Source organism: Atta cephalotes (assembly GCF_000143395.1).
Source record: "Atta cephalotes unplaced genomic scaffold scaffold00030, whole genome shotgun sequence".
Classification (NCBI taxonomy): domain Eukaryota; kingdom Metazoa; phylum Arthropoda; class Insecta; order Hymenoptera; family Formicidae; genus Atta; species Atta cephalotes.
The window spans coordinates 1,946,639-1,957,138 of record NW_012130094.1 but is presented as its reverse complement, the minus strand read 5'-3'; positions in this window follow the sequence as shown (position 1 = coordinate 1,957,138).

Below are 10,500 nucleotides of genomic sequence, written 5' to 3'. Positions count from 1 at the left end.
TCTCTCAGTACTATTTCTCTTTTCTTTTTCTCTTTCTCTCTCTCTCTCTAGCCCTCTTTGACCCCCGCTCCGTCTGAGGTTCACTCTCCTACTCCAACTGCCTTTACTTGCCGCAGCGCGTGTAGCCAGCGATTCGCACGTTTTGGGCTTTCACTCGGACCGATCCATCGACGATGACGACAACGACGACAAGACCGGAGCAGTCAGTCTCTCTTTCTCCTCGATTCCACTCGCGGACATATGTACGAACGCGTGGCTCCCCGGGGGACCGTCTCTATGCGATCGTCTACAACCCGGAGTCTTTCAAGCACTTCCGTCGCCGCTGGACTCCTCTCCTGAGGGAGTCCCCGCTGGCTCTCCTTTCAACCAACTCTGGACGGACGTTCGTTCGTGTTCCCCGTTATTGACTCACATCGGCTGATCTACGCCGGCCTGAACAACACACCGCCTCGTCTACGTGGACGGCTTCTTCCTGGCCGCGGAGGAGAATACCACACCGCCGGCAAGGCGCACAGCTGACCGGCCGGTCCGCCAAGCTCGGTCAATAGCCATAGCCAGCCGCGAGCTGCTGCCGAGGGTAGCTCGTGGTTCAGCGCAACGACGCTTCGGCAATCTCCGACATTTGTCGGTTATTCCCGTGGCCTTTACGCTGAACAGACTCGTGCCGGAACGACGCCGGGGCCCCGAGCCATTCGTTTCGGTCCGATCGAACCGCCGGGAATGGAAATTTCCTGCCGAACATTCCTAGGCGACGAGCGGATCGACCGAGCTGGACGAACGAGAATATGCACTCATCGAGAATCACCCGTACTCCCGCTTCAAAATCTACGATATAATTCTAAGGAGCCTTTCGGCATCGAATCGTCGTGATTTGCCATATGATCCTAGTATTAGGACTCAACGGGTTGACCTCGATAATGATGAGAATTATATGAACAACAAAGACCGTTCGGTTCAAATAAGATTCGATTCTTCACTCAACAATCGCACAGATTTAATGAAGATTCAAAGATAACAGATTGGTTTGATCAAATTTAGACAAGATAAGAAAGATTGTCTTATCTTTATCAAATAAATTATTTTCATTTATCTTCATTGAATTAGTCTGTTAATCACAGAAAATAGTAAATGAAAATAATTTGGTGAATTTTGAACAATAGTTTTTCCAAGACATTAGGTATTCCTCATCGATCGCCTCTAACGAAACGATTTCGGGATGGCGGCGGTCTCTCGGAGCACCAAAAAACTCTTCGCTACTCGATGATCGTGTCTGATTGAGCCGGAGCAAGAAGTCGATGGAATCGCTTCTGGAATGTTGAAAATAAGATGCTTGACTGTGCGAGCACGTTGTGTTTGAGACGCATGCACGGGACGTGCTTTAAGGGGAACTCAGTCGCGCATTTTCTGACGTGCTCCGAAAGTCTTTGTCTCTGTAGTCTCTTCTAGAAGACCGGAAGACGTCAGTCCTGGAAAAACTGGAGCAGTTTTCGAGATTCATTTTGTCGCACGGATTTAGCCGGAATTAGTGAAAAGAACAAGTTGAAATCTCAAAAAATGAGTTTCGACTATTCTTCCCTTGCATTCAGTTTTTCGGGAACGACGACTAAATTTTCTAGACAAGCTTCTTATAAAAAGAAGATTGATATTGCTTCGATATTCTTCTGAATATATCCTTACGCACAGATTCGATTGCAAATAAAATCTCATTTTGAATTGTAGAACACGATCTGGAAGGATCTCTCGTTTCCACGCTGAGATCTTTGAATGAAATCTGGTTCAGAATCCGTTATGGCATCCTATCAATTTTTCTACAAAGCCGTGGTATCCATTTTTTAAATTGAAATCAATTTTTCAGTTTATCATGACGATAAGACAAATCGATTCTTCGTGATAACTTCACGCGCGACAGCTTCAACGATGAAAATTCGATTCGTTTCCATGCGAGTTTTTCGCTGTAGCTTGCTTTTTTTCGCGAATTATTTGTTTAACGAAACAGCGGCGGGCGCGCGCGAGAAAACCGCTTCGCAACGGATATTGATCGAGCAACGAGAGCGAGCGTTGACATGAATTTTATAGTTAACGTGGCACGCATGGCTGGCGGAGGTTGATAATGTGTTCAATCAAACCCACGCGTCATTAAACAAATAAATCTCAAAAACAAAGACAAATTTTGCTTCAAAATTCATAAAGCAAGATATACATATATCGATAATATATAAAATATAAAAAAAAAATAATTTTTTCCAAGTGTCTCGATATTATAAAAAGCAGATTGCTGATTTAATTGATTCAAATTAAAAAAACTTTATCGGCGTCGACGAAAAGATACCTCTCCTCAAACATTTATAATATTGTTTATATACATGATTTTACATAATACTAGTACAAAAAAAATTATAGAGTTGTTTTGCAACATTTATTATCAGAATATCTAGATAAGAAGAAACATTATAATTTATCAAAAAATGAGAATGCACTTGGAAAAAAACATTGTCCAACTTTTATCTGACATGAACGTTGACACTTCCTCAATCGATTATCTAATATAATACGATCCGAGCGATTAATGAAGAATTACTGTCGAATCATAATCAATCTACCAACTGAGGCTCATTCTTATCTAAGACCAGTTGCGATAAAGGATCGAACACTTATCTATAATCGTTCACATACAAAGATTGCTATTAAATAGACAATACGGCGCGATCGCGTAACGAGAGAACTATACATTAACTCTATTACGTGCATCAATAGAATTGACTCAATATTCTATTTTTGAAGTGTTCGATCCTTCTTATAAAACTCATTCGTGTCAGACACAATTCTGCCATTGTCGAGACAAATATAAATCTTTATAATATTTTTAAAGATGTTCTTTACGATATATTATTCAGCAAAGAACAACAATGAGAAATATATATCAAAAACCTGCTTGAAAACTTAATTAATGTAATCAAGATCAAAGTCATCCCAGATGTTTGATGATTAATAAAAGAATCATATTTAATTATATTTATATAAAATAAAGAGATCTGAGGATAACTCATTTTCTTCAGATCATCCTGTCTCTCTTTAATTTCTTCTTTATACAAAGGATACAAAGAGCTTCATCACAATGCTTTTAGTTAATTATATAATCCTACTTAAAGATACTCTAGCTATCTTTAAATCATATTCTTCATTAGTTCCAGATAAAAAAATTCATTGCATTAAGAAAAGTAAATATAATACAAGAATAACAAGATATTTGTTATTCTTCGCATTCAACGTTTCAAATTATTTTTAAAATCTACATGCACGTTGTTCAATACTTGTTATTATTACGTAATACATATAATAAAATAATAATACAGCGTGCATAAAATATAAAAATAAGCAATGTTATGTTACATTGTTAAGCAAATATATCCAATGAACATTTTTGAGTGATCCGAGAGCTTTGATTTTCCGGCCAGCTGGGTGGAAGAAAGCGAAGACCGGCTAACGAGGCAATTTAAACCCGAATTTTGAGGATGCCCTCAAAGAAAGGGAGACACGAAAAGGTTCTTTGATCAGACCTGTATACTTGATCGAGCGTTAATGTTGATACCTTTTCGATCGTTTGCATGAGATGCGTGCATTATTTTGTCTTCTTATTTTTCAAGCTGAGTATCTATCAATTGCACTTCCCCGCAACCTGCTATGAAGTTTTTATACAAACAGACCTGGGACTCGTTCTTATCGTAAAAGCGCGCTGCATGGAACGGGACGCAGGCGGGCGAACGAAGGGACAGGGAAAGGGACGTGAAAGTGAAAAGCGACTTTCCAAGCCAGCCGGTGCGGTGTGGCGAAGGGCCCCCGGCGACGAAGGATGATCGAATCCTGCGGACGAGCGCGCGTGCGCACCGCGACAGGCACGTCCTGTTCAAGGTCACAGGGCCGCCCACGCCGCACAGTCGTCCCTTCGCCCAGCGAAGACCCGGTGCCCTTTATTGAAATTCGGCGGATCGATTGTCGTGATTGTGCAAGAACGCCCTTCCTCTCTTTCTCTTTCTCTTTCTCTTAATGACGCGCCCTCTCGATAGTTGTGAGGATAGGTTTAAGCGTTTTATTTAGCGATATTAAGGCATTTTTATTTTAAAGATTATTCAAGTGCGATTATTCACGTTCATTGAAAGGAATTGTAACGACAATGATAACAATGACAACAATGTAAGACAATGGAAGGTTTTTCTCTTAGGGCATCTTTATTTCAGAAATGCGTGAATAGCAAATTTTATATATATATATATATGTATGGATTATTTAAAATGTCTATTATTTATAAGACTCATAAAATTTAAAAAAACAAAGAAAATAAAGAAAAAGAACTACAAGCCAAAAAATTATTTATAATAAATTAACATTGTTAATGTAGAAGTGGAACATAAATAAAGAAATGATTATATTCTTTAGTTAAGATTTAATACAATGTGCCAGCAATAAACAAACAAATTTCGATCGCGATCGGATCATTATCAATGTTAAAACATATAATATTATAAATGGTAAAAATAAAACATAATATATACTTCGCTCTCTCTAACAAACACAAAAACGATAACTTAAATAATATCAGATAATTGCAGTCAATAATTGATTAGCTTGAATAATATTCTACATATAATGTAAATCGGAGAATATAACGTATGAAAATGAATTTTAATCCTTTGATGTAAAAAACAAAATTTCTTCAATCAAAAATTAAAAATGTTTCTGGTGCAGAAAGTCTGTTAAAATTAGAGACAATGTGATAAGAGTAAAACATGTTGTCTCTTCGAAGGTGTTATGAAACATTATATTTTCAATATTATGGATTATTTAAAATATCTACAATTTCGCCAAATCATTAAATAGGCATCTAAAAGTCAAACAAAAAGTTATATAAAGTGTCTTTTTATAATTATACATTGTTGTTAAATTTCCAACTTTTCAAAAACTTTAAATATATATTTTGTACAAAACAATCTTTGAATTAGAAATTACATAAAGAAATAATGAATTCTTAGAATTGGACTTAAATACTTGATATAAAAGATTAGTTATTAAGAAATTTATACGTAATGTATGTGCGATATGATGTAGTGATGTGTCAATAACAGTAACGTATATAAGTATATAATCTTATTAAATCGATATAAAACAGACGATTTTAGAATCTCCTTACTTAATTTCCTTAATTAACATAAATTAAATAGATCTTACAGATCCAGCGCTAGTAACTGTTACAAATTTTGGCGTCAGTTTCGAAGAATTAATTATTTCGATAATCAGGAAATTTTTATTAGGGATAGTCTGTATTACAGATTATCTCTTAATTAAAAAAAATCGAATGCTATTAATGTTTTCTCTCCATCTATATAACGATAATGATCAACGATTGCATCGTTCGTGTCGGATCATTTTGCATTCTCATCTGATACGATTTGCAAAACGCACTGTAAATCGCGTTCCGCGATTTCGCAAGCCATTAGGTATCTCTAATCTCACGTGAGGCGCTCTCACGAATATCGCATCCAATAATATCCAATTTTGTACTGTTCAAACCGGCAGCTAAAATAACACCCGACAAAAAACCTGAAAATCCTGAATGCCTGTGGCGGGTGTTTGCCCGCGAATGAAGTGGCGCCGATTGATCGCAAATTCTATCGATCGTGACACGAATTAGCAAGTGGATCGCGATCGATCAATCGCGCATCCGCAAAATCTAAGATAGATCCATAGAGCGCGTTTTACTTCACTCATTTAATTTTAAACAAAATGAAAGAACAGATGCATATATAGAAAGAACAAGTTTACTGAAGTAAAAATTTAATTAGATACAGATTTCAAATAGTTTTGTTGGACTATCAAAATAATTATGTAGTATACTGCAAAAAGTTTTGACATTTTAACACTAATTTGAGCGTCTTATTATACATATATAATTATTTTGATAGTCTAACACAATTATTTTCAAATCTGTACCTACATAGCTAAATTTTTATATACTTTAGCAAACTGTTCCTTCCATGTAAACATAATTAAAAAAATCGAACGAGTTTATAAATACTACTATTGTTTTTACAATTTATAAGAATAAAAAAATTTATGCGTTTTAAATTTTACACACACATGATGATCTCGATTTAATTTAAAATCAAAGAAAGTATTTATCCCTTGTCATTGACAGAGAGAAAAGAACGTAAAGAAAAACAATTTTGTTTCTCCTCTACTCTCGTGTATACTTGTTTATCGAACTTAAAAATACCCAAAGATCCCAAAGGGTTAGATGCTTCCGTGTCACAGCCAAGATAAATAGCAAGGGAGAGCGCTTGTTTTCGAAGCTCCAGCGAGGTTGCAGCGCAGGTTGCATGTGTACACGTGATGCGTGTGGTACGAAAGTATCGCAGGAGCAAAATGGAGCAAAAACGGGCCGTCCACTCTGTATTATACGGGAGCGGCCGTCCGCATCGGTGCTGTGCTGTTGCATTTAATGATCGGCGGAAGCCGCATCGTGCCCGTGTTATGCGAGTGATCGTTACGTATTTTAATTTAAAGTATATATATATATATATATATATGCACAGAAGGTCCCCTCTCCAGGTTTGTCACGCTTCTTGTCACTTACAAAAAATTCCACGGAAAATAAATGTTTTACGATTTATCAAATCCAAAATCGTGAACTATTAATTGCTTCTGTCTTAATCAGTTATTTTTTTGCGTATTAAATCCGTGCATATTAAATTTACTATTTTTTTATTTTTCAACTTTTACTTTAGATTAGATTCTAAAATATTCAAACCCAATTTCAAATAATTAATTTTTGCATTTTCAGTTCGTCATGTCGAAACTGCCATTTTAAACTTTTAAAATTTTTGCGATCTGACTCCATATTCGTAATTATCGAAGTGGGACAATAATGCTTTAATAATATTTAATGACGTTTTAATGACGTCTTATTAACTTTAAAAACGTCATTAAAATGTTATTAAGACATTATTTGACATCATTTTACTACTTAGATATAGTGTATAGCAACTCTAAAAATTCTTTATATATTAAAATTCAAGAAATCATACGTAAGAAAAAAATGAAAAGATAAAATTATCTTTTAAAAGATTAAAAAAAATTAAATAAATTATATTAAAAACTAAACTTTTCACTAAAGTCAAGAATATTGGTACTAGATGGATGATAAAGTCTGTATTTTTCGTGAGTAAAAAATAATACAAACTAGAATAAAAGCTTAGTATAAGATTATTATAAGATTATTCATCCGTGTTTAAACTTTTTTTAAGATGACGAGCTCTAATAAATATTATAAGCCAATTGATGATACATTCCATATTCTCCTTATTCCGTAATTCTTTCAATCTTTTTTCTTCTTCAGTATTTTGTAATTTACATTTGTTCTGTATAGCTAAGAAACTTCTATTTATATCATAATTCGTGCCACTTCATGGTTAATAAATTTGTATCAAAGTAGTTATATGAATATTTATTACGTTTTTTTTTAAAAAAAAAGATTATCTTTTCCCTTTCTTTAATATTTCCTTGTAATAAATATAAACACTAAATATTTATATTTATTTAAGTCATTTATTTATTGCAACTAATAAAATTGTAATGAAAAATACTTATAGAAAAATTAACGAATTATTAGAATTAATTAATTCAATTATGTCATTTGAAAGCCACATTCAAGGGCTCCAAGCTAGGGCTAGGACTGAAGCCATAAAATTATTATTAATGTATTTCTCAAAATTATGTAAAGACAGTACACACCTGTAAAACTATCTGCTACCTGCAAATTTGAAATGCAGCTTTTATAACAACGCAACAAATATTAATGATCAGTGGCCACGTTATAATGTACAAGCACACTGTGAAGAAGTAATTTTACTAGTCACCAGAATGTAGCGCAAACTATATAAGATATTGTGGTATTTCAACTCCCACCTATTCCATAACCACCTCTTTTCTTCTATGTCTTTTGTCATACAAGAATCGATATTTTGAATATAAGAAAATTTTTTTATTATCTCTCTCTCTCCCTCTCTCTCTCTCTCTCTCACTCTCAAAAATACAATTATTTCTCATAAAAAATATTTTCTTTCTTTCAAGAAATATATAAATATTCCCAAAAGAGAATGTTTCCTCACTTTTACTTTTATGAAACACAAGTTACATATAAGAACATATTTTTTCCATTCGAGGAAACATATACGATACATATACATAAAAAGTAAAAAAGTTATTTTCCTAAATACCTTAAATATAATTATTAAATTACAAATTGTTTCTTGGAAACAAATTTTACTTAAAAATAATTAATTTTTTTTCCATGTACAAATTTGTTAGCGATAGAGTGACACGAATTATGATGTAAGTAGAAGTTCTTTAGCTATACAGAACAAACTACGCAGTACTGAAGAAGAAAAAAAGGTTGGAAGAGTTATAGAATAAGGAGAATATAGAATGTATCATCAACTAGCTTATAGTATCACTTTACATATTGAAAATATTTCATATATTTTAATGTACTCAATTAAAACCTATATTTTTTTAATTGTACGATACAGTAATATCTTTTTACATATTATTTAAATTGTGTCAATTATTTTTTTTTAAAAATGCACACGATAAATATGAGCATAACCTGATTTAAGTTCTAATCTCTACTATAGCCATTTAAATCGGATTTCCTCTCGACGCATCGCACTACTCATCAACGTCGTCACGCGTTCGCGGTATCGTGATTATCTTTCATCGAAACGTCGGCTCCTATCTACACGCCTTTAATCGTCGCTGTATATGAATACACGTGACACGTATAAAGACGGCATGACAATGACGAAGCTGGATTAAATCGATAGTCCACGAAAACGTAATAATTTTATGATGATTTTTCAAAACAGGTTAATGCCTCTTTTCTTCTTTTTATTAATTTATTAAAATAAACTGATTCTATTAAGACAGATAAAAAAATTCATCAATCTGCTCGATCACATTTTAAGTTTTCAAACACATTGCCATTACATCAACTTTTCAACTTCACTATCAACTTTTGCAAGAACCATGCGATTTAGACGAGGACACGATAAATGCGAATGCTACTTAGCAGTTTCGACGAGTGAAATTCAATCGTGCATTCGTTCGTGCTAGCTTAGCATTAATTTATCTGTACCGAGAAATGTCCATCATTACGTTACAAAAATCAGCTACTGTTATTATAACCTAGATTTCTATGTGTCTCTATTAAACACCCATCATAAGCAAGACTAAAGAGATGCGAAGGAAACAGTACATAAATGTGTGTGTAAAACTTTTTATCTGTTTATATAATTTATCTGAAGCATTATCTTCTCTATAATCTGACCTGGAGTATACTATTGGTAAAATCAAAACAGTTATAATTTCATAATAAATTTCATAATAAATTATGAAGAGATAGATAAGCGTAATTTATTCCAGTTATTATATTTAAAGTTTACAAAAATACAACAAGAATAAATAATGAAGTAATTACGTGTAGTCTCTACAAAAAATATCTGATTCGATAAAGTCAATATTTAACAATTTTATACTTTAAATAAAAATTGTCTGAAATTTTATCCGTTAATTAAAAAAACTTTTTTAAAAAAACATGTCTTCTATTTTTTTATTGAAATAATTTTTGGTCCAGATTCTAAATCGTCGACAACCTTTTGGTATTATTTTCAAGTGCAATGTAGAAAAATGATTTTTTCATAACTTTCCATTTTGATACAAAATACTTGTAACATATCACAGTTAAGTACAATTAAGAATGTACAGAATCTTCGAGACATCCTTCGCGAGATGCAAAAATTACCCCGTTTAATCACGGAAAAAATTAGACAGCATCGACACGATGCGAGAAGAATCGAAATCCACGTTATCTTTTATCTCGATCATGCGCGAATGTTGCACCGCCCGTACACCTCCCGCGAATCGATCGGACTTTTTAGCGAGGATTATCGTTGGTGCAGAAAGACGTCGCATCCGATGGATCGTCATATTGCAATTTACAAAATAGCGCGACGAGGAGAGGAGCGAGGAGTCGTTAACGCATCGCGTTACAATGGCGTGACGTTATGTAACTCGCCAAACTACCGTATACCTCGAAATATCGATAATTAGACATGCAATCGCCATCGATGACGAATCCCTCGGTTTACCGTGGTGATATTTATCAGTGTTCGTAACTTTCTTAAAATTTTGCCGAGCGGCAATAATTTATTCTCTGTTGTTGCCGACTCAATTATTTATCGAGTAGCGAGAAAGAAAAGGAACAATTTAAGCGAATAAATTGAGATGCCTTCAATAAATTTAATTTAAATCTTGTCGTACACAATACAAAAATAATTCAAATGACCGAATACCAAATATTAATTGACGCATATCCACAGCTTGCAAAAGCAATTAATTAAATATACAAAGTGCATCAATTATCGTCTAATTAAAAAGATAAATAAAAGC